The sequence below is a fragment of the Capsicum annuum genome, chromosome 9 (genome assembly GCF_002878395.1).
Source record: "Capsicum annuum cultivar UCD-10X-F1 chromosome 9, UCD10Xv1.1, whole genome shotgun sequence".
In the NCBI taxonomy this organism is placed as follows: domain Eukaryota; kingdom Viridiplantae; phylum Streptophyta; class Magnoliopsida; order Solanales; family Solanaceae; genus Capsicum; species Capsicum annuum.
The window spans coordinates 77111099-77135333 of NC_061119.1; the positions used below are offsets into that span (position 1 = coordinate 77111099).

At 32.3% G+C, this 24235-nt stretch overlaps 1 pseudogene; it reads left to right on the forward strand.

Moving 5' to 3' along the window:
* Nucleotides 1-22213, forward strand: part of LOC107841471 — a 134121-nt pseudogene extending 111908 nt beyond the window's left edge.
* The last annotated feature ends 2022 nt before the right edge of the window (nt 22214-24235 follow it).

Here is a 24235-nt window from a genome sequence, read left to right on the forward strand (position 1 = left end):
AATTATTCCGTAGCAATAACAGATAAAAATATAGATAAATCATTAGTATTATATTGAAAAATATTAGGAATAGAACTAACCCCAGAAAGTAAAATATTTATAGCAAGATGTAAAAATCTATATGTATTAACAACAAAATATAAAATAACAAGAAAAAATAAAATTAACAAAATACAAATAGAAAGTCCTTTCAAACAATTTTTAAAAACAATTGATAATAATGAGTATAGTTATAGAGACACAGATATAGAAGAAAATTTAGAAATAAGAAATGATAGAATAAGTACAACAAAAAAATAGCTTATGAAAAATCAGAATCATCAAGTTCATCAAAAAGAACAAATTATGAAACAAGTTCAACAACTAATTTAAACCAATATTACATAACAGGAACAATAAATGAAAAAGAATATTTAATACTCTTAAATATTGGACAAGAAGAAAATTATATAGCAAGATATCTAGTAAAAAATGAGGAAATAAAATCTGAAAATAATATATGCCCAGATCTACCAAGAAACTTAATAAACACTAAAAATATAGAAGAAAAAAAAATAACAATAGGAGTTAGAAAAATAAAAATAGAATTTGAAATAAAGGAAGAAATGCAAAAAACAGACATAATATTAGGAATAAAATGGATAGAACAAATAAAACCATGTAATATAGAGAATGCACAATTATCTATAACATATAACAGAGAGAAATTATTCTTAAGAAAAGCATTAACATGATATGAAAATATATGTATTAATGAAGATAGTAGTAGAAGGGTGTTACAGTGGATATTATATGCCTATGATAGACACAGGAGCAGAAACTAATTTATGTAGATATAATTTTTTACCAGAAAGTAAATGGCATAAATTAAAAACACCAATAATAGTTAAAGGAGTTAATAACAAAGTGTAATACCTCAATCGTTTCTTAAGCCTAAATCTATCTTTTGAGCGACTATCGATGACTTTCGAATTTATTGTTATTTATATCATATTGTATTTCCCTAAATTATACTCTCGATCATGTGGAGAATTGGATAATCTTTCCATCGACATAAGATTCACTAGAATCGGACACCCGGTGAGAAAGTTAGAGCCATTTTGTAATTTTCCGAGACTCTAACCAATAGTGCAACCATGAATCAAGCTCTTGAGAAATAAATTATAGTGCTTTGGTTGTTTTCTAATCAAGTATGGTGTGTATTAAGGCCTTAAATATGTCCTAACGATTGGGCGAATGAAAACATTCCTTACAGATTCAGTTCTTGGGAAGAATATTGGTATAGTTAAATTAAAATACTCATATCTCTCATTATATTTTGAATTTTTGAGATCATGACCTATCAACAGATATATAATTGAATTAAATTTCCAACAATACCAATTTCTCCAACATACGATATTGGAGCAAAGAGTTATACCCATTTAACTCTAGCATGTCAAGCTAAAACTTGGTGATGACAGTTCTGACAGGCTGTCACGTTTCTGACGCCAATTTTGATGACGTCGTCACATTCTGACGACATTTCAGATGATGTAATCAGCCTTTTGGCAAAAAATCAAAAAATTTGACTCTTTTGTGACGACATATCGTGACAGCCTATCACGAGTCTGACAGCCTATCACGGATGTCGTCATCTATTTTTTTCAGCAATTAAGAGGTGTTTTTAAAAGGGTATTTTGGTCTTTTCCACCCATTTTGACCCTCTATATATATCTAAGTAAATAATAAGACTTCATTCTTTTTCCATTTTATCAAGAATACTAGGGTTTTCTCTCTCAAAATTCAATCCAAATCTCCCAAGAACATCAAGAATCCAACCATAGATTTCACAAATTGGTTCAAGATTCAAGGTACCCAAGTCAAAAACATCAAGAACCCTAACTCAAGAAGTGGAAAAGTAGTCTATAACAAGTTGCTTCATTCAAATCCATAATCAAGGTATGTGGGCTTTGAACAAGAACACTTCTTTCGTTCTTGTGCCCAAAGATTCAATTTCTACTATTGAAATCCATGATTTTGCAAAGTGGGTTTACACCCAAATTACTTTATTAATGATTTATGATATTTGAGCTATTCAAGATTGATACACATGACTATTTCATCATTTTATTTCTTAAATTAAGAATTTTTGCCATGAGTTGAATATTGTTATTATAGTTGATGATTTTCGAATGATTTGAGATAAGAGTCATGATTTAAGCTTTTCTACGAGAAGTTTGATTATTGAATATATATATATATATATATATATATATATATATTAATATTTGATCTTGAGAGTCAAGAATGAGTTCTATGATGTTTTCTTGAAGTTTTTGATACATGACTATTTTACAATTTCCAAATTATGACTTGATATTTAATATTGTGAATTTCATGTTCTACCATGATAGACCCATAAATTGTTATTGATTAAGGTGGATTTCCTAATACATTTTGAGATGAGTCTGGGAGGAGTATTTAGCATTAAGCGAGAAATTTGGTATTTCCCCAAAACTATGTGCCACCGTAGCATTGATGTTGATAATTGTGGGCCAAAGGCCGAGTTTGTGATTGTGAACGAGAATGAGGTTGTACCCCCTGGCAAGAGTACAATGCCCTTTCCAATGTGGGGTTCTCTTATTAAGAGGGCAAAACATTGGACTCCATTCAACTCACATGGTGTAGTTACGTCAGTTATAAGAAACTCCCAAGTCCATAAGAGTTCAAGTTTCATGAGTTACCGAGTTACTCTACGTCATTATTTAAAGAGTTTGAGTTAAGTATAATGATTTATGAGATTTATAATGCTTGAATTACTATTGATGATTTACAAGGAATATATTTCAGTTAATTCAAGAGAAGAAAGTTGTTATCGTCAGCATGCATGACTTTCATAATCATTTATGCTATTATTTATAATGTTGCATTGCACCCCCATATACTCAGTACATTCCTTAAAGTACTGACCCCCATATATTTCTATATGTTGCAGTGCCTTATAATGTAGGTAAAAGTTATAGCACAGATACCGTATTCAGTCAGTTCACAGCTTTCAGTCAGCAGGTGATGAGTCCTCTTGATTTGAGGGCTTGAGTTAGTTATATAGTTCGAGAAATATTGAATTTTTCTTACTTTAGTTGTATTGAGATTGGGTAGTTGGGAGTCATGACCCATCTATCTGAAGTCAGTACCAGTAGAGGCTTCATAGAGAGTCAGTAGAAGTTGATGTATTCAGTTTTAGTTTTCTTTGTAAAAGTAGAGTTGTAATCTTGTAGAATTCATGTTTATATTGATCAAGTTTAGAGAAGTTCTATATTTTCACTAACTTAATATATATTTAAGCATTTTATCCAGTTGTTTATGAGTTATGCCAGTAGGAGGGTTAGCTTAGGGTAACTTGCACCCCTAAGCACCGTGTGACATCCCGAGACCCAAATTTTGAGGCGTTACAAACTTGGTATCAGAGCAAAGAGTTTAAGTGTACTAGGATATTTATGAAGCTGTGTCTAGTAGAGTCTTATGGAATGATACGAAGATGTCTGTACTTTTCTTCGAGATGCTACAAGATATTTAGAAAAGGTCTCCATTCCTTCAAGTCTTTGATCATGATATAGAAAAGTTCTTTGAGAAACTTATGTAGATTCTCATCTTTCTCTATTCAAGGTATCCCCGCCTTATTTTCGAGGTATTAGAGACAGTCAAGATCAACTTTTTGTAGATAGTACTTTCTTAAATAGTCTCCACAGATAGTTACGGAGTTTTAAATGACCTAAAAAGTATCCTATTTGTGTCTTATCATACCTTGCTTATGAATCGTGCAATAAGCCCAAGTCAGTTGTGCTTCTAGATACCTTTTTAGAATCCATAAAGATCAGTGAGTTCTAATTTTCTCCCTCTGATAATGCTTTCAGACTTATAAGAGAGAAATTTTAAAAGTCTCACAAAGCAGTCTGAGAAGAGCTTACCAATGTGTTATAATTTTTCTAAGTTTAATGTTATGCCCTCTCTCTTATGATTCATTCAGTTTAGACAAAGTAAGATGTATATTCTTAGATTTTTGAATATTGTATGGTGAGTTTCTACCTCTCATACTCTTGTTATTGTAATGATGTTGGAACTAGGTTTAGAGGTGTAGTGGCAAGAAAGTTGGAAAGTGTGATTTATTGGAAGTATGTATAGCTGAGCCTTTTGTATGTGATTGAGTTAGTGGTAAAGTGATTTTGTCCTTGTGTGTCAGCTCGTGGAAGAAAGAGAAGAAGTTATTGGTGGAGGTGAATAATAGTTTGCTTAAGGTATGAAAAGAGTTGTTAACGGTATATTGCACAAGACAAGTATAGGTTATGAATGAGAATACTTGGTGGATGAGTGTTGTTAACTTAGGTACTTCTGAGATTGCAAACGGAAGTTAAGTTGAGGCTTAGAAAGTTATGAACTAAGTTAAGCTGCGTATGAAGGATAAATAGTAATGACGAGTAGAAGGATGGTGCGTTGATGGATTATAAATGAGAGAGATCATATGATTATGACCAATTATTGTTATTAGGGGGTTTAAGTGGACTAGTGTTTATTGACGTTTTGTTTTATAGTTTTCAAGTGAGAATTGTGCGTGTGAGGAGGAGTTGTAAGTTATACTGAGCTCTAGGCATTAAGCTTGGATGATTAGTGGCTATGAAGGTGGATGCAATGATTTCTTGGTTAATGGTGCTAGTTACAGGGAAGTGATCTAATAGGCTTAGACAGTGTAGGCAAGACCTTGCGTCTGGTTGACTTGTAATTAAGTTTGATTTTATGTTCTTGGTGAGAAAATTTGCCCAAGGTGCTATGGGGCTGCTTTTTATTTTTTTATTTTTTTTTCTAGGGTCATTGTATGTGGTGTAATTAGTAAGTGTCATGGAGTTTCTAGGTGGAGGAAGACTATTTAGGTAATGAACGGTGTTCCTAATAATTGAGACAAGGAGTGTGATGAAAGACGTTGAGCCTCTTGAGTATGATTTTGATTTTCCCTATTTGGAAACATAAGTTTTCAAGCGTAGCATTAGTAGACGATGACGAAAGTAATGATAGTAGAAGGAGTAATCGGGTTTGGTTGTCAGGTTCTATGAGGTATGCCAATAAGTTATAGAATAACTGTGAGAAGGGATACTGCCCGACCCATTTTTATTTCAGTATTTTCAGTCATTCCTATATTTATTCATGTTTTGCGTTTTGATTCCATGATCATGATTCATGTCCAGGCATGCCATAAAGAATCCTGTCCTCACTTAGTTACAGAAATGCAGAGTTTCAGACCCTTCACCGGTTGGAATCACATTTCATAGTTACGAATTCCCAATTTAGGTTATGCAACGCATGACTTATGTACTCGAGCTTTGTGATACATTTAGTTCCACTGTTCAAGTGCTATTTTTAATGATCAGTGAATTCATATTTATATCGTGTATATCCCCAGGCCGTTTTTCTTTGATGGATTTATGATGTTAAATCCTATATTCCTCAAGCCTCAGTTGAGTATCAAGTTATTCCTAGCATCTATTCATGTGTCAGATCCTCATGCTCTAATCTTTTAGTTATTTTCCTTACCCAAGATAGAGGTGGTGAATAGTTATTTAGACAGGAGAGAGAAGATGTTTCCTTATCAATGATAGAGGGTGGCATGCTTACTTTGGCTAGACATTAAGTTGAAGTAAGATTGAGGCTAAGTCTTTGAAACATGTTATGGTTAGTTGAATCTTAATGTGTTATGATTAGGAAGATTGTGGTGTGTTTAATTTTTGCAATTCCATGAGTTGGAAGGAGTATTGGAGTGAAGCGTTTGTGTAGGACTTGATTAGCTAAGAGTATGTTAGGTGTGCTTGAGGTAAGTGCATGTAAGTCTTTCTTGATAAGAGATGTGCAGAGTATGAAGATAGGCTTAAATGTTATGTTTGTGTGCATGCGAATGGGTGCCTTGCGCATCAGTAAATAGCTAGTACTAGGTGGATTAAAGTGGTCGAAGTGGTAATGAGAATTACTCTTGAAGTGAGAGGTTGTAAGAATGTAGATTTGTGGGAGCTCATGATTCATAATGGGGTTATGTGGCGAATCTTGTGGTTCTAGGTTAGTCATAAAGATGATGAGGGGGTTTGGTTTGAGGGGATATGAGTAGATGGAAGTATCGGTGTCATGTGAGGATTATAAGTTGAATCGATAAAGTATAGTATCAGAAGGATATTGTATAGTTGAGAGAGTTTTTGAGAAGTGTGGTTTAGTTTGAGAGTAAGGACTTTCCTTGCTTGAAGCTTAGTACTTTTATCCTGACTTATGATTCATAGGTTTAGGTTTCAAGTTATGGGATTATGGTAATTTTATGATCTCTGATTCAGGTATCTTGTTTAGATCTTGCCTAAAGTTCTTTGCTCCTTCAGACCGTTAGAATTCCTTGGGAGGGTGTTGAAGAAATCCTCTACTGAAGTATGCATATCTAGTACGATTCAGTTTGCATAGCTAGCAACCCAGTTCTTAAAATTTGGCAGATAGGTTTCTATGGCCTTCCATTTTTTTTGAACTAGTCTGGTCTTACCACTTCAAGTTTCATAAGTACGGTCTATTCGGTAAGTAGTTGTTCGTACCCAAAAATCTACGAATTCAGTTCAGTATGTGTATCAGGCATCAGTTTCAGATTCGGTTATATAATTGTGATTCAGTCTGTGAATATTCATTGAACAATCTTTGTTTTCCAAGTATTCTAGTCCAGACAATGTAATACCCATTGTGTAGTCTTATCCTTGTTTCTCATGATCTATGCCTGTAGAAATTATCTCTTTGCCGTCTATGAGTATGATTACACCCTTATCACATCAAGTGAATTCTAAACTCTCAGTATGGGCCTGCTCTTTAATATAGGAAGAAGACAAATAAACTCAAATTTAGTTGAGAATTATTGCTGTCCTCTATCTATTTTTTTCCAGTCTCGGATCCAGCTATATAGCTATTCTCATCATGAGTTTATACATTCAACGAAGTACTTCAAAGTTAAGAAAGATATAGATTTAGATTTGCATGTTGTTTCAGCTGTGTGTCTTCAGTTTTCTCTATATTCTTGGCCAAAAAGCAACATGCGAGGACGAATGTTTCCAGAGGGGAGATATTGTAATACCCCGTTCGTTTCATTAGCCTAAATCCATCTTTTGAGTGAATATAGATGACTTATAAATTCATTATTATTTATATCATGTTGTATTTCCCTAAATTCTACTCTCGATTATGTGGAGAATTGGATAAGCTTTCGATCGACATAAGATTCACCTGAATCAGACACCCGATGAGGAAGTTAGAGACATTTTTTAATTCCCCGAGACTCTAACCAATAGTGCAACCATGAATAAAGATCTTGAGAAATAAATTATATGGATTTGGTTGTTTTCTAATCAGGGATGGTGTGTATTAAGGCCTTAAAGATGTCCTAACGATTGGGTGAATGAAAAAATTCCTCACCGATTGAGTTCTTGGAAAGGATATTTGTATAGTCAACTTCAAATGATCATATCTCTCATTATACTTAGAATTTTTGAGCTCATGATGCATCAACAGATAGATAATTTAATTATCTTTATAACTATACCAATTTCTCCAAAATCCGATATCAGAGGAAAGAGTTATGCACATTTTACTCCAGCATGTTAAGATGGAAAATGGTGACGACGGTTCTGATGGGATGTCACATTTTTGACGCCATTTTTGATGACGTCATCACATTCTGACGCCATTTCTAACAACTTTGTTAGCCTTAGGCAGAAAATAATAAAATTTGACCCTTTTGTGATGATATTTTGTGACGGCCTATCACGGGTCTGACGGCCTATCACGGATGTCATCAGCCATTTTTTGTCCAGCAATTAAGGGGCGTTTTTAAATGGGTATTTTGTTCTTTTCCACCCACTTTAACCCTCTATATATATCTAAGTAAAGAAGAAAACTTCATTCTTCTTCCATTTCATCAAGAATACTAGGGTTTTCTCTCTCATAATCTAATCCAAATCTCCCAAGAACGTCAAGAATCCAACCATAGATTTCAAAAATTGGTTCAAGATTCAAGGTACCCAAGTCAAAAGCATCAAGAACCCTAACTCAAGAAGTGGAAAAGGAGTTCATAACAAGTTTCTTCATTCAAATCCATAATCAAGGTATGTGGAGTTTGAACAAGAACACTTCTTTCGTTCTTGTGCCCAAAGATTCAATTTCTACTATTGAAATCCATGATTTTGCAAAGTGGGTTTACATCCAAATTACTTTATTAATGATTTATTATATTTGAGCTATTCAAGATTGATACACATGACTATTTCATCATTTTATTTCTCAAATTGAGAACTTTTGCCATGAGTTGAATATTGTTATTATGAGTTAATGATTTCTGAATGATTTGAGATAAGAGTCATGATTTAAGCTTTTCTACGAGAAGTTTGATTATTGAATATATATATATATAGATATATATATTAATATTTGATCTTGAGAGTCAAGAATGAGTTCTATGATGTTTTCTTGAAGTTTTTGATACATGACTATTTTACAATTTCCAAATTATGACTTGATATTTAATATTGTGAATTTCATGTTCTACCATGAGTTGGTATTTTAAGTACTTTCAAGAAATGTGTCAAGCTTTAAGCTTCCTCATGTCAAAGTGGATTATTGAGTATATTGATTCATAAGATTAAGTTGTTACAATGAATCTTGATATTTCCTCAATGTTATTGATGTTACAATGACTAAATGAATTGATACATCTTTATGTTGAGAAAGATTGTTTGATTTTGAGTCAAGTTAGGAATCCACAGTTGTATATGATTTACTGATGAGATATATTATTGTTTTCATCTTCATGATAGACCCATAAATTGATATTGATTAAGGTGGATTTCCTAACGCATTTTGAGATGAGTCTGGGAGGAGTATTTAGCACCAAGCGGGAAATTTGGTATTTCCCCAAAACTATGTGCCACCGTAGGATTGATGTTGATAATTGTGGGCCAAATGCCGAGTATGGGATTGTGATAACGAGATTGAAGTTGTACTCCCTGGCAAAAGTACAACACCCCTGCCAATGTGGGGTTCTCTCCTTAGGAGGACAAAACTTTGGACTCTATGTGGCTCATATGGTGTAGTTATGTCGGTTATAAGAAACTCCCAAGTCCATAAGATTTCAAGTTTCATGAGTTACCGAGTCACTCTAAGTCATGATTTAAAGAGTTTGAGTTAAGTATAATGATTTATGAGATTTTTAATGCTTGTATTACTATTGATGATTTACAATGAATATATTTCACTTAATTCAAGCGAAGAAAGTGTTTCTCATCAGTATGCATGACTTTCATTATCATTTATGATATTATTTATAATGTTGCATTGCACCCCCACATACTTAGTACATTCCTTAAAGTACTGACCCCCATATATTTCTATATGTTGTAGTGCCTTATAATATAGGTACAAGTTATAGTACAGATACCACATTCAGTCAGTTCACAGCTTCCAGTCAGCAGGTGATGAATCCTTTTGATTTGAGGGCTTGAGTCAGTTATACAGTTCGAGAAGTGTTGTATTTTTCTTACTTTAGTCGTATTTTGATTGGGTAGTTGGGAGTCATGACCCATCTATTTGAAGTCAGTACCAGTAGAGGCTTTATAGACAGTCTATAGAAGTTGATGTATTCAATTTCAGTTTCATTTGTAAAAGTAGAGTTGTAATCTTGTAAATTTAATGTTTATATTGATCAAGTTCAGAGAAGTTTTATATTTTCACTAACTTTATATAGATTTAAGCATTTTATCCAGTTGTTTATGAGTTATGCTAGTAGGAGGGTTAGCTTGGGGTAACTTACGCCCCTAAGCAGCGTATGACGTCGCGAGATCCAAAATTTGGGGCGTTACAAATTTGGTATCAGAGCACAAAGTTTAAGTGTCCCAGGATATCTATGAAGCCATGTCTAGTGGAGTCTTGCGGAATGGTACGGAGATGTCTGTACTTTTCTTCGAGAGGCTACAAGATATTTAGAAAAGGTCTCCATTTCTTCAAGTCTTAGATCGTGCTATAGAAAACTTCTTTAAGAAACTTATGCAGATTCTTATCTTTCTCTATTCAAGGTAGCCCCGCCTTATTTTTGAGGTATTAGAGACAGTCAAGCTCAACTTTTTACAGATAATACTTTCTTAAAGAGTCTCCACATATAGTTACATAGTTTTAAATGAGCTAGTAAGTATTATACTAGTGTCTTATCATGCCTTGCTTATGAATCGTGCAGTAAGCCCAAGTCAATTTCTCTTTCAGATTCCTTCTCAGAATCTATAAAGATCAATGAGTTCCAATTTTCTCCCTCTGATAATGCTTTCAGACTTACAGGAGAGAAATTTTAAAAGTCTCACAAAGTGTCCTGAGAAGAGCTTACCAACGTGTTATAATTTTCCTAAGTTCAATGTTATGCCCTCTCCCTTATGATTCATTCATTTAAGACAGAGTAGGATGTGTATTCTTAGATTTTTGAATATTGTATGGCAAGTTTCTATCTCTCGTACTCTTGTTATCGTAATGATATTGTAACTGAGTTTAGAGGTGTAGTGGTAAGAAAGTTGGAAAGTGTGATTTATTGGAAGTATGTATAGCCGAGCCTTTTGTATGTGATCTAGTTAGTGGTAAAGTGATATTGTCCTTGTGTGTCAGCTCGTGGAAAAAAAAGAAGGATTTATTGGTGGAGGTAAATAATAGTCTGCTTAAGGTATGAAAAGAGTTGTTAACGGTATGTTATGAAAAGAGTTGTTAACGGTATGTTGCACAAGACAAGTATAGGTTATAAACGAGGATACTTGGGGGATGAGTGTTGTTAACTTAGGTGCTCCTGAGATTGCGAAGGGAAGTTAAGTTGAGGCTTAAGAAGTTATGAACTAAGTTAAGTTGTGTATAAAGGATAGATAGTAATGATGAGTAGAAGGAGGGTGCGTTGATGGATTACAAATGAGAGATATCATATGATTATGACAAATTATTGTTATTAAGGGGTTTAAGTGGACTATTGTTTATTGATGTTTTGTTTAATAGTTTTCAAGTGAGAATTGTATGTATGAGGTAGAGTTGTAAGTTATACTGAGCGCTAGGCATTAAGCTTGGATGATTGGTGACTATAAAGGTGGATGTGATGATTTCTTGGTTAATGGTAATAGTTACAAGGAAATGATCTAATAGGCTTAGACAGTGTAGGCAAGAGCTTGAGTCTGGTTGACTTATAATTAAGTTTGATTCTATGTTCTTGTTGAGAAAATTTACCTAAGGTGCTATGGGACTGCTTTTTATTTTTTTATTTATTTTCTAGGGTCATTGTATGTGGTGTAATAAGTAAGTGTCTTGGAGTTGCTAGGTGGAGGAAGACTAGTTAGGTAATTAATGATGTTCCAAATAATTGAGACAAAGAGTGTGATGAAAGACGTTAAGCCTCTTGAGTATGATTTTGATTTTCCCTGTTTGGAAACATATGTTATCAAGCGTAGCGTTAGTAGGCGATGATGGAAGTAGTGATGGCTTTAGTCTAATGGGGAGATAGTAGAACGAGTAACCAGGTTAGGTTGTCAGGTCCTGGGGGTATGCCAATAAGTTGTGGAACAGCTGTGAGAAGGGATACTGCCCGACCTATTTTTATTTCAGTATTTTCAGTCATTCCTGTATTTATTCATTTTTTGCTTTTTGATTTCATGATCATGATTCATGTCCAGGCATGCCATAAATAATCCTGTCCTTACTTAGTTACCGAAATGTGGAGTTTCAGACCTTTCATCGGTTAGAATCACATTGCATGGTTACGAACTCCCAATTTAGGTCATGCAACGCATGACTTATGTACTCGAGCTTTGTGATACGTTCAGTTCCAATGTTCAAGTGCTATTTTTAATGATGAGCGAATTCATATTTATATCGTGCATGTCCCTGGGCCGTATTTCTTTGATGGGTTTATGATGTTAAATCCTATATTCCTAAAGCCTCAGTTTAGTGTCAAGTTATTCATAGGATCTATTCATGTGTCAGATCCTCATGCTCTAATCTTTTAGTTATCTTTCCTTACCTAGGATAGAGGTGGTGAATAGTTATTTAGACAGGAGAGTGAAGATGTTTCATTATCAATGATAGAGGGTGGCATGCTTACTTTGGCTAGAAAGTAAGGTAAAGTAAGATCGAGGCTAAGTATTTGATGCATGTTATGGTTAGTTAAAGCTTAATGTGTTATGATCGGGAAGATTGTGGTGTGTTTATTTTTTTAATTCCATGAGTTGGACGGAATATTGGAGTGAAGCGTTTGTGTAGGACTTGATTAGCTAAAAGTATGTCAGATCTGCTTGAGGTAAGTGCATGGAAATTTTTCTTGATAAGAGGTGTGTAGGGTATGAAGATAGGCTTAAATGCCATGTTTGTGTGCATGTGGATAGGTGCCTTGTGCATCAGTAAATGGCTAGAACTAGGTGGATTATAGTGGTCGAAGTGGTAATGAGAATTACTCTTGAAGTGAGAGGTTGTAAGAATGTAGATTTTTGGGAGCTCATGATTCATAATGGGGTTATGTGGCGAATCTTGTGGTTCTAGGTTTGGCATAAACATGATGAGGGGGATTGGTTCGAGGGGATATGAGTAGATGGAAGTATCGGTGTCATGTGAGGATTGCAAGTTGAATCGATCCAGTATAGTATCAGAAGGGTATAGTATAGTCAAAAGAGTGTTTGAGAAGTGTGGTTGAGTTTGAAAGTAAGGATTTGCGTTGCTTGAAGCTTAGTACTTTTATCCTGACTTATGATTCATAGGTTTAGGTTTCAAGTTATGGGATTATGATAATTTTATGATCTCTGATTCAGATGTCTTGTTTAGATCTTGCCTAAAGTTCTTTGCTCCTTCAGACCATTAGAATTCTTTGGGTGGGTGTTGAAGAAATCCTCTACTTAAGTATGAGTATCTAGTACGATTCAGTTTGCATAGCTAGCAACCTAGTTTTTAAAATTTGGCAGATAGGTTTCTATGGCCTTCCATTTTTTTTCGAACTAGTCTGGTCTTACCACTCAAAGTTTCATAAGTACGGGAAATTCGGTAAGTAGTTGCTCATACCCAAAAATCTATGAATTCATTTCAGTATGTGTATCAGGCATCAGTTTCAGATTTGGATATATAATTGTGATTTAGTCTGTGAGTATTCATTGAACAATCTTTGTTTTCCAAGTATTCTAGTCCAGACAATGTAATACCTATTGTGTAGTCTTATCCTTGTTTCTCATGACCTATGCCTGCAGAAATTATCTCTTTGCCGTCTATGAGTATGATTGCACCCTTATCACATCAAGTGAATTCTAAACTCTCAGTATGAGCCCTCTCTTTAATAGAGGAAGAAGGCAAATCAGCTCAGATTCAGTCGAGAATTATAGTTGTCCTCTATCTATTTTTTTCCAGTCTCGGATCCAGCTATATAGCTATTCTCATCATGAGTTTATACATTCAACAAAGTACTTCAAAGTTTAGAAAGATATAGATTTAGATTTGCAAGTTGTTCCAGCTGTGTGTCTTCAGTTTTCTCTATATTCTTGGCCAAAAAGCAACATGCGAGGACGAATGTTTCCAAAGGGGAGATGTTGTAATACCTCGTTTGTTTCTTTAGCCTAAATCCATCTTTTGAGTGAATATAGATGACTTATAAATTCATTGTTATTTATATCATGTTGTATTTCCCTAAATTCTACTCTCGATCATGTGAAGAATTGGATAAGCTTTCCATCGACATAATATTCATCTAAATCAGACACCCGTGAGGAAGTTAGGGACATTTTTTAATTCCCAGAGAGTCTAACCAATAGTACAACCATGAATAAAGCTCTTGAGAAATAAAGCATATGGATTTGGTTGTTTTCTAATCAGGGATGGTGTGTATTAAGGGCCTTAAAGATGTCCTAACGATTGGGCGAATGAAAAAATTCCTTACCGATTGAGTTCTTGGGAAGGATATTGGTATAGTCAACTTCAAACGATCATATCTCTCATTATACTAGGAATTTTTGAGCTCATGACATATCAACAGATATAAAATTTAATTATCTTTCCAACTATACCAATTTCGTCAAAATCCGATATCGAAGGAAGGAGTTATGCCCATTTTACTCCAGCATATCAAGTTGGAAAACGGTTCTGATGGGCTGTCACGTTTCTGATGCCATTTTTGACGACGTCGTCACATTCTGACGCCATTTTTGACAACATCGTCATAATTTTGAAGAAAATCATAAAATTCGACCCTTTTGTGACGACATTTCATGACGACCTATCACGGATGTCGTCAACCATTTTTTTTCAGCAATTAAGGGGCATTTTTAAAAGGGTAATTTAGACCCTCTATATATATCTAAGTAAAGAAGAAAATTTTATTCTTCTTCCATTTCATCAAGAATACTAGGGTTTTCTCTCTCAAAATCCATTTCAAATCTCCTAAGAACATCAAGAATCCAACCATAGATTTCACAAATTGGTTCAAGATTCAAGGTACCCAAGTCAAAAGCATCTAGAACTCTAACTCAAGAAGTGGAAAAGGAGTCTATAACAAGTTTCTTCATTCCAATCCATAATCAAGGTATGTGGGGTTTGAACAAGAACACTTCTTTCATTCTTGTGCCCAAAGATTCGATTTCTACTATTGAAATCCATGATTTTGCAAAGTGGGTTTACACCCAAATTACTTTATTAATGATTTATGATATTTGAGCTATTTAAGATTGATACACATGACTATTTCATCATTTTATTTCTTAAATTGAGAATTTTTGCCATGAGTTGAATATTGTTATTATGAGTTGATGATTTTCGAATGATTTGAGATAAGAGTCATGATTTAAGCTTTTCTACGAGAAGTTTGATTATTGAATATATATATATATATATATATATATATCTGAGCTTGAGAGTCAAGAATGAGTTCTATGATGTATTCTTGAAGTTTTTGATACATGACTATTTTATAATTTCCAAATTATGACTTGATATTTAATATTGTGAATTTAATGTTCTACCATGAGTTGGTATTTCAAGTGCTTTCAAGACATGTGTCAAGCTTTAAGCTTCCTTATGACAAATTGGATTATTGAGTATATGGATTCATAAGATTGAGTTGTTATAATGAGTCTTGATATTTCCTCAAAGTTATTGATGTTTCCATGACTAAATGAATTGATATATCTTGATTTTTAGAAAGATTGTTTGATTTTGAGTCGAATTAGGAATCCACAGTTGTATGTGACTTACCGATGATATATATTATTGTTTTGCTCTTTATGATAGACCCATGAATTGATATTGATTAAGTTGATTTCCTAACGCATTTTGAGCTGAGTCTGGGAGGAGTATTTATCACCGAGCAGGAAATTTGGTATTTTTCTAAAACTACGTGCCACCGTAGGATTGGTGTTGATAATTGTGGGCGAAAGCCCGAGTATGGGATTGTGATAACGAGATTGAGGTTGTACTCCCTGGAAAGAGTACAACACCCCTGGAAATGTGGGGTTCTCTCCTTAGGAGGGCAAAATGTTGGACTCCATGCGGCTCACATGGTATGGTTATGTTAGTTATAAGAAACTCCCAAGTCTATAAGAGTTCAAGTTTCATGAGTTACCAAGTCACTCTATGTCATGATTTAAAGAGTTTGAGTTAAGTATAATGATTTATGAGATTTATAATGCTTGTATTACTATTGATGATTTACAAGGTATATATTTCAGTTAATTCAAGCGAAGAAAGTTGTTATTGTCAGCATGCATGACTTTCATAATCATTTATGATATTATTTATAATGTTGCATTGCACCCCTACATACTCAGTACATTCCTTAAGTTAATGACCCCCATATATTTCTATATGCTGTAGTGCCTTATAATGCAGGTTCAAGTTATAGCTCAGATACCGTATTCAGTCAGTTTGCAGCTTCCAGTCAGCAGGTGATGAATCCTTTTGATTTGAGGGCTTGAGTCAGTTATACAGTTCGAGAAGTGTTGTATTTTTCTTACTTTAGTCGTATTTAGATTGGGTAGTTGGGAGTCATGACCCATCTATCTGAAGTCAGTACCAGTAGAGGCTTTATAGACAGTCTATAGAAGTTGATGTATTCAATTTCAGTTTCAGTTTCATTTGTAAAAGTAGAGTTGTAATCTTGTAAAGTTCATGTTTATATTGATCAAGTTCAGAAAAGTTCTATATTTTCGCTAACTTTATATAGATTTAAGCATTTTATCCAGTTGTTTATGAGTTATGCCAGTAGGAGGCTTAGCTTGGGGTCACTTGTGCCCCTAAGCACCGTTTAACATCCCAGGACCCAAATTTCGAGGCGTTACACAAAGGAAACTTAATTACTTATAAAGCTAAGAATGTAAAAACATAAGTATGGGATAAAATATTAACAGTAGAAGAAATCTATAATTATGAGCTAACATCAAAAGATATACTTTTAGGAATGCCATTTTTAGATAAATTGTACCCGCATATAATAACTAGAACGGATTGGTGATTTACAACACCATGTAAATAGAAAGTAAGATCAAAAAGAGTTACTAATAAAATAAGAAAGAAAACTGATTGGATAGAAGGAAGTGAAAAAATTACAAAAAAAATTAGAAAATATAAAAAATACTGAAGATATAATAGAACTGGTCGTATTTTCAATAAATAAAAAGGAAATGACTATATTTTCAACAAATAAGATAGAAATAATTTAGAAAAAATTAGAACAATTGTATAGTGAAGATCCATTAAAAGAATGGGAAAAAGATAAAACTACTATAAAAATTGAATTAATAGATAAAAATAGCATAATAACTCAAAAACCATTAACATATAATTTTGAAGATTTAAAAGAATTTAAAATGCATATACATGAATTAGTAGAAAAAACAATATATACAAAAAAGTAATAGTAAACACAATAGTCCTGCATTTATAGTAAATAAACATAGTGAACAAAAAAGAGGAAAAAGTAGAATAGTTATTGATTATAGAAATTTAAATGCAAAAACTATGACATATAATTACCCAATACCAAATAAGATATTAAAAATAAGACAAATACAAGGATAAAATTACTTTAGTAAATTTGATTGTAAATCGAAATTTTACCATTTAAAGTATGAAGAAGAATCTAAGGAATTAACCGCATTTACGGTACCACAAGGATTTTATGAATGGAATGTACTACTGTTTGGATATTAAAAGCACCAGGTAGATATCAACATTTTATGGATAGTTATTTTAAACAATTACCTAATTGTATAGTATATATAAATGATATACTATTATATACAAAAACCAAAGAAGAATATTTAAAATTATTAGAACAATTTACAGATATTATAGAAAAATTGAGAATAAGTTTAAGTGAAAAGAAAGTTGAAATTATGAAAAACAGATAGAATTTTTAGAAATACAAATAGATAAAAGTGGAGTAAAAATGCAACAACATATAGTACAAAAAATAATAAATTTGAAAGAAGAATTAGATACAAAAAAGAAATTACAATCATTTTTGGGATTAGTAAACCAAGTAGGAAATATATACCAAAATTACCAAAAAATCTAAAGCCTTTACAGAAAAAATAAAAAAAAGGATGTAGAATATAATTATAATGAAGAATATAAAAAACAAGTCCAGAAAATAAAAACACTTTGTAAAGAATTACCAAAATTACAATTTTCAGATGAAAATAGAAAATTTATATATATAGTAGAAGCAAATGCTAGTGAATGTAGTTATGGAGGAGTACTTAAATATAGGTACGAAAATGAAAAAATAGAATATCATTGTAGATATTATTCAGGAACGTTTAATGAAACAGAAATAAACTGGGAAATAAATAGAAAAGAATTATGTTCATTATATAAATGTTTATTAGCATTTGAGCCATATGTTGTATATAACAAGTTTATTGTACGAACAGATCATACACAGGTATGTTGGTGGCTAACAAAGAAAATACAAAATTCAGTTACAACAAAAGAGATTCAGAGACTAGTATTGAATATATTAAATTTTACATTTACAATTGAAGTAATTAGTACTAACAAAAATGTTATTGCAGATTACATATCAAACAAAGCTACACAGACTGATATAATAGAAGATGATGCTTTAGAAAAGATATTCAAAATCCTAACTACTCTTTCAATGAAAGTGGACAGTATGAGTAATGAAATAGAAAAGCTAAAGGCTAATGAAGTTAAACTGGAGTCTGTAGCTACAAATCAGCTAACTCAGCAGTGCGCAAAACTATGTCGATCGAAAGACATTAAAATTCCAGAGCTAGAAGGAGACGTTAGAACACTCCGTAAAACCCATAATGTTTATCAATTTACAATTGCAGGTACAAACAAAGGAGTTATTGGACAAAGATACCAGAATATGAACTTAAATAAGATATTTGAAAAATCATTTACACAAAAAATACAAAATGACCTCTTGAACATACCCCTACAAATTACAACATATCGAGATAGTCTGAACCAAGATAAAAAAGTTTATAACTATACAACCCAAAAATACATAAAAATATCTATCGAGTACAAAATTTTCTAAACCTTAACCCCAGAGTTACAGATATCAAATAACCCAACACAAACTATATAACTCAAAGATTACAAGGTCACAACAAGCTAATTGCACTACCTAAAACCAACCCAAGCTTAATAAAAACTTGTTTTGATTATGGATTATTAAATACCATCTACACCCAAGATGGAGAAGAACTATCAGCTATGGAAGAATTACAAAAAATATCCAACACCTATAAAAGAGTAACCAAAGGAAATCTATTTTATATAAATTGTTATACTGCACCAGTAGAGATATTATATGACAAGATAAAACCAGTTATACAAGTTGAAAAAATAGGATTAATCAGAGATATAATTATACCAGAAGATATTGTGCAGCAGCCAGAGATACCCAGAATCAAGATACCTGATTTTTATGCAAACAAACGACTTATTGGACTGACTATAATTATTCAAGAACTAGAAAACAATTATACCAATGGAAACCGAATATGGAGCTATTATTCAAGAGACCATCAGATGATTTATTCAAATTCAAAAGAACTACGACAAACAGATATGGAAGATGTTAGACAATGGATAATGAAATTACTTAACTCAGAAAAACAATCTACTGCAAGGGCAATTAAGAGAGGATTTATTTCAGATGGATTATTGATAAGATATTGCAAGATAATTGGACACAAATATTCAGATCATCAATGTTCGAGATGTAATGGAGAAGATAATATTATCCCAGAAGTTCGGCTAGAGTAAAATAAAAAAATCAAGAAGATAAGCATGCCAACTGGAAAAAAGATAGAAAAACAACAGATACGACAAGAAGATATCAACGGAAGCAATAATGGAGATAAAAGACAAGCTATTAAATTGGGAAAGCAACATGTGACAAACTTTCACAAATTTACGTAAAACTTATTGTATAAATTTTATAAAGTCTTTAGATAGATTAGGTTTTTTGACTTTTTAAGCCAAAAGTATTTATGATTTTTGTCTTATAGTTAGATATTAAAGTTGTTATGTAAAGACTTTTATGTAAATTATGTCAAGAAAATAATTAGGCTAGGAAGACTTTGTAAAAAGATAGGACTAGATTTTTTTTAAAGTTTTAGAAACGTGTAAAATATTAGTACAAAAAACTATGTAAATCATCCATTATAAATAAAGGCATTGAAGGCAGATAGAAGCAAGTCTTCATGCGTTGAAGCAAAAACTCTCTCTTGTCTACAACAAATATTTTGATTATTTAAAAAATAGGTATATTTCAATGGAAAAATTTATGGAGGAACAAAGCTTAGAATTATCAAACCTACCAGAATAGGTATATACATTTACTATTATAAATAGCTAAATTCATAAATTCCTAACAATCATGATATGAGAAAATAACTTCATGTTAGTTGCTTTATAGTAGAATTATTCAAAAACATAGCATGTTAAGAAGTTTATTAGCAAAGTAGAAAAGAAGAAGAATTTCTAAAAACTATGCCATCCTAAAGGTAAAACCGGAGAGGCAAGAAAGCCGTGATAGGGGAGTAACCAGAGTAGAGGCACTATTTAAGGAAAAAGTATTGAGATTACCATACTAATAGTGACTGAAGAATAAATTATTTAAGAATAATCTAGTATATAGCAATCTAAAGTGATCATATTTTGTTATGTGTATGATTGAAGGGAATATTTTAAAAAAGCATCATATCAAAAATGAATACTAATTTATCTGACGAAATGGTAGATAAATTTAAAATACTCATTTTATATGTAGTTAAGGATATAGAAATAGTAGATATAAGAAAAATCATATTGGAAAAAAATATTTGATAGATATTTTATGACTAGAATTAATTATATACCACACCTACCTAACAACTCTTATAAATACTTACATACCAAACCCACACACTAATAATGATAAATTATGTATGTCTAGAATTTTAGAAAATAGATATAAAATATATACAATTTCTCAGAAAAAATATAGAAGAATTAATGAAATTAAAACAAAAAAACTAAAAAATATTATAATAAAGTATTTAACCAATTTTAAATGACAAATAATCTTAAAATATTAATCTTATACATACTTAGAAATATAGAAATTATAGATATTAAGAGGATAATACTAGCAAAAATATTAGACTATGAAATTAAAACTATAAATTGGATAGAACAACTATACCTAGATAATTACCCAGATGGATATTATTCAGACTATAATGTTAGAATATATTAGAAAAATTAGAGAAAATCAAAGTGAACTATATGAGGAAATTAATTATAGAAACCAACTCAAAGAAATAATGGAAAATCTAAAAGAAAAATTAATATGGATAACAAAAACCTTAGAAAATTTAGACAAAGTACAGATAAAATTTTATGTAACATAAAAAACTCATTAAGAGAAGAAGAAAGACAGATAATTAATAGCATTAATAACCTTAATTCAGCTATAAATTATAGCACAATTAGAATAGAATATTACACGAAAATTAGTAAACAAGCAACTAATTTAGAATAAAATGATAAACTATGAGCATTTAAAATATTGGAGACAAAATATGGAAGAAATAAGATTAGAAGAAATGCTTATGAGAGAGAATTTAATCGAATATTTTAGAACAAAAGATATAGAATACTTAGAATACCTTAAAATAATATAGAAGAATTACAAAGACTAAGAGAAAAAACTAAAGAATACTACAGTAAAGCATTATAAACTTTATACAATAAGTTTTACGTACAATTGTGAAAGTTTGTTACTTAGGTGTCGTATTTAAAGAAAATAGAGTTAAATGGGTGCCTGCCAAATGTAGATGCCTATAACGATTGATATCTGGTCTTTGCGACTATAAGATATTAGATTTAGCACATGATATGATCAATGAAATGAATTAGGTTGGCATAGTTTGAATTTTATCATGTATTATACTCCTATCAATGGATTGTGTGAGAGTTGAAGTTGGATTGAAGATAATGGAACTAATGAAAGATGATAACGGAGCATTAGTGTTTTCTATTAATCTGTATAATGTTGTTAGATATGGTTTTTACAAGGAAAACCTTTTGAAAGAAGCACTTACATTTTTAAGGAAGATGGAGAAATTTTTACTTCGAGTTGTAGATAGGAGCGCAAGTATACTTGGTTTCTGTGAAAATCTAAGCATTGGTGAAGCAAGGAGGTTTTATGATTAGATGTTTAGGGAAGGTGTTGTTCCAAGTGCTCTTATTTATGCAAACTAGGTTAGTAGATTTTTCAGCAAAGAATGTGTAAGAGAAGCATTTGAGCTGATGGAAGAAATGATTCAGCGTGGTTATCTTCCAGTTGCATCAACATTAAATTCTTTTATAATTTTTTTTTCAAGTAGGGTAAAGTTTTAAAAGCATCAAAGTTGATGGAGGACGCATAAGTAGAGGTTGCTTGTTGGACTCTGGAAGTTATAGTCAATTCATTATTGCCTTGTATAGCAATGGAGATTTCCACATAGTATTTATGTTCTTTCGGTAAATGGTAGAAAATGGTGTAGTTCTTGATTACCATTCATGGAATGCATTTCTTGTGTGCCTTTGTCAACAAACAAGTTGAATAGAAGGCAATAACAAGAATTGTCATTTAACTTGCCAACTACAGACTAATATACATACATGATCAGTTACTAGGTATGAATTGTCTGGCTTTCTTTGTGAACTTTGCAAAGATTTTGTTATTTTTTGAAGAAAATTTGTTGAACCAAATGCACTTAAATCATCAAAATTACAATATCGATACATTTTTCACCACATGTCTCTAAAATAAAAGAACTCATTATTGTCAGACGAACTGTTCCTAAAATAAGTGAGAAATATCAAATACATAACTAACATTGTCAAAAATACATAAGCAACTCTAAGGAAAATACTGTTAGAGTATGGGCCCTACTGATTTCTCGATTCTACTATTTGCCTATCTGTCGAACAGGTAAGTAAATGCAGTTCCCAGAAGAGAAAGTTGAACACAATGTTTTTATGTGGAAAACACCCGGCTCAAGAAAGGTGTAAAAAACCACGACCTGTACCTCTGTAGGATTTAACCCCAACTTCACTAAAACTCTTGAGCCTCAACAATCAAATGATTACAAGGTTTCTTGTAACTTAGGAATTAAAACTTCTAATTCCTATCACTACAAAAACATATATCTCACCCAAGATAAGTGTTCCGAAATCTTTGAGTTCCCCAACATGAAGACAAATACTTCTATCTCAATTTATAGATCACTAAGTATAAGAATTATAATACGTTACAATTAAAAGAACCTACCTATTACAACTGATCTACAACTTAAGAAGTATAGATTAGGTTCTCCTTCAACTGGACAAACTTGTTTGCTTGATTGTTGACAGTCTCCTTTTTGTGCACATTGTGCTTTGATCTTTTCCCTTATATTTATAGAAACCTTGATTTAAACCTTCAGTTGATCTCCTTTTCTTGCTTGAATTGGATTGCCTTTTTCGTCATTTAATATTTGCCGCCTTTCCTTGTTTCCTAGTTTGAATTGGACTGCCTTGATGTCCTTCCTATCTTGACTTGGATTGCCTTCACTCTTTTGGATTTGAACTTGTTTCATCCTGTCCGCCTTGTAAGATGTTCGTGCTAATTAGTCGACAGTAGTAGATTCACTTGTGTAGAACATGTTGTGGAACCTATTTCATTCACTGTGTTCATCATCAAAACTTCATTTTTCTTTTCCTAACAAATGCCCCCTTTTTTATGATGACAAATTCAACACCTCAGCATTCTTTATTCAACCCTGACATACTCAATAAAAAACTATGACTAGAAGATCACAGAGAATGAAATATGGTTAGTCATTGATTTATACGTATTGCATATTCTATTCTTCCCCCTTTGACATCATCAAAAATCTAATTCAATAAGTGAAAAATCTTTTAATAATTCATGGCTATTGAGGCAATCACTAAGACAATCAAAATTCAAAACAATAAAACATGAATGTTGCAAGATAAACCAGGAGCAGAACATGTGAAAACAACTTAAGACCATTTCATTCATGATGTGACTTGTATTAACCAACAACACCCTAATAGAAAACAAGTCATTTAAGGAAAGAAACAAAAATTTGGTCTTGGATATCAGAAACCAAGGCTAAAGAGATGAAGAGGAGGGAATTAGAGAAGTGAGTTTCCTAATCACATCAGCATTTTCATCTCTTTCTCTTTTCGGTAGTAAGGTTAGGAAAGAAATTTGAGATTGTAAAATCCTTTTTTTCTCTTCATGAGCAGCTTGTTCTGCCTCCAATGCAACTTGTGTAGCTTCGACCTCACCCTGTTTATCAGCCAGTGCATTCCTTAGTCTCTGTATGGGATTATCCAATTCCTCATGGAACCAGGTAGCATCATATCATTCACACTTCCTATGATGTCTTTCATAGTCTGTGAAAACTATACTTGAATAGGTACCCTAAACTCCTCAAAGATAGGGGTAAACCAGAATTTATAAGGAAGTGCATGCCCATTTTTCTCCTTGATGAGCACCCTTTGCATGTGCTTCAGAATAAGTCTAGGTAGATTAATTCTTACTTCAGCATCCAATAATTCCATGAGAGTGAGATCCAAAAAACTAGCCATATTCCCTCTCTCCTTCCTAGGAATGATCATCTTGTGTACTACATCA